We start from the raw sequence: 2,500 nt of genomic DNA, 5'->3' as shown, positions 1-2,500 counted from the left end.
ACACACACACACACACACATTAAAACCTTTACAAAATCGAATAGCATCGCACACAGTGACATTTCCACAAGCTGAGGTGGAACATAACATGACCTGACTACATCTAAGGAACTTTTTTATTCGATCTCTTTCACACAAACACACATACACACACACACACACACACACACACACACACACACGCACACATGTTCAAAACAAACACAGCTCTCCCCTGAATGCTGTTCAGTGGATAAAGCAAGCCACCTGGCTGTGTGAATGTGTGTGGGGGAGGCGGGCAAGGGGGGGAGCTGAGGGTGGGATGTGTCGTCGTCTGACTTGGCTTCGATAAGGAGCAAAAATCGCATGAAATATCCATCTGACTGGCGATGAATACATGAAAGCTCAGCAAAGCTTGTGGAGCTCAGGTCTGGTCAGGTCTGTGTGTGTGTGTGTGTGTGTGGCTGCATTAAATCTCCCTTTAAACAGCCAGAGCTCGGAGCTCGCGCGTGCTGATGGCTGCTGAGGGGATCACGTCACTTGACCCAAGGACCCCCCGCTAATCTGCGGCCATTATTTCCGGAGTGAGCTTTAATTCCCCTGCCCAGAGCTGACGATCCCCCAATTAAGGGCCGGACGACTCCCTCCTCTGAATCACTTACGGCGTAATTTCCTGCCCCTTGATTTCTGCTCAGAGACACAGCAGGGGGGGCACCACACACGAGCAGGTCAGAGGCAAGGTGCATGATGGGAAGGAGAATAATATGACAATGTGTGTGTATGTGCTTCTGTGTATGTGCGTGTATCTCTGATGATGTGTATAAGTGTGTGTTTGTGTGTGTGTGTGTGTGTGCTTCTGTGTATGTGTGTGTATATCTGATGATGTGTATAAGTGTGTGTGTGTGTGTATGTGCCTCTGTGTATGTGCATGTATATCTGATGATGTGTATAAGTGTGTGTGTGTGTGTGTGTGTGTGTGTGTGTATGTGTTCTGTGTATGCGTGTATATCTGATGATGTGTAAAAGTGTGTGTGTGTGTGTGTGTGTGTGTGTGTGTGTGAGAGAGACATAAGGTGTAGAGAGGGAAATGCAGAAATTGTTCACAAGATCACAAAGACCACAAGAAGGACAGTGTGTATCAGATGCAATGGTGTTATTGTGTGTGTGTGTGTGTGTGTGTGTGTGTGTGTGTGTGTGTGTGTGTGTGTGTGTGTGTGTGTGTGTGTGTGTGTGTGTGTGTGTGTGAGAGAGAGGGAGAGATAGAGATAGACATGGAGAGAGAGAGATGGCCCAGATATTAGATCCTTTGTTCAGGAAGAGTTGGGTCACAGTGCTGCATCAGTGAAATATGATCTTCAAAATATATATGGGTAGTGTGTTTCCACCAATAATGAATACATATTTAGACTACATGCGACTTTTACAGATTACATTAATACCGTACAAACATACACAGATGATGGAACCGAACTGCGTGTGTGTGTGTGTGTCTGTGTGTGTGTGTGTGTGTGTGTGTGTGTGTGTGTGTGTGTGTGTGTGTGTGTGTGTGTGCAAACAACCCAATCATACATTTAACAAAATACACAATTAATTGTTCAGGGCAAGTGAGGGAGGGCTGGAGATGGAGAGCGACCGTCTGGCCAGATGGTGCCGTTATTCCTGGAGAGGGTTTAGGAGTATTCCCAAGTCCACTCCACAACGAACCTCACGTGATTTATTAGGATAAAAGATTGATGACACGCACGCAGTATGTTTGCACAGAGCTCTCTCGGGTGTGCTGGGCTTTATGAATTAAGCAATAGATCAGCGGCGTGGTGATGTATGGGGCTTCCTCGCAGGGGCGTAATGCGACACACATACAGTAACCACAGCAGCGTATAGAGAGGAGTATGGACGGGAAGGTTCTAGAACACGCGCAGTAAGTATGCAAGCGCCAGCGTAGTTCTGCTGGGAAGACTCCAATACGTCACTCATTCATTCATTACCTCTAACCAATCGGCCGTCCCACCTGTCTTTAAAATGAACCGGGTCACGTACCTGTCTCGCTGCTTTCAGATACTGCAAAGGTAGAATTGCTCTTGTACATATGGAACGTTCTAGAAAATCCTTTGGATCCACACGCGCAGTAAGTATTCATCAAAATGGCAGAATTGGTCTTTGGTCGTGGCATTGATAGTTTCATTTTGTATCATTTAATTGATTAAAGAAATAAACACAAACCAGGCACGTATTGCACGGTGTGAGCGCAGTCGTCGCCTATAATGCATCCCATAATATGTCTAAATTAGCTGAGGCACTTTTTAGCTCAGAATAAATGAACAGCTGTCTGCAGCTGAGAAGCGTCTTCATTCACCATCTAATTCTTACCTGAAGAGGCAGTTACAAATTACACTAAATGACAATAAGGGTAGACAGATGGAGAATCACTTTATTCTTTCGATAGCCTAGAATTAACTAAGAAATTACATTTTATTTCAGACCGCGCTTTATCAAAATTACAGACCCTGTGAAACGGCTAAGG

General features: G+C 45.4%; 1 protein-coding gene across 1 annotated transcript in view; it reads right to left on the bottom strand.

Moving 5' to 3' along the window:
* LOC125289324 (neurexin-2-like) overlaps positions 1–2,500 on the bottom strand; it is an 836,342-nt gene that overhangs the window by 726,722 nt on the left and 107,120 nt on the right.

The sequence above is a fragment of the Alosa alosa genome, chromosome 24 (assembly GCF_017589495.1).
Source record: "Alosa alosa isolate M-15738 ecotype Scorff River chromosome 24, AALO_Geno_1.1, whole genome shotgun sequence".
Taxonomy (NCBI): Eukaryota; Metazoa; Chordata; class Actinopteri; order Clupeiformes; family Clupeidae; genus Alosa; species Alosa alosa.
The sequence above is the reverse complement of the archived record's forward strand: the minus strand, read 5'-3'. Positions and strand labels throughout refer to the sequence as shown.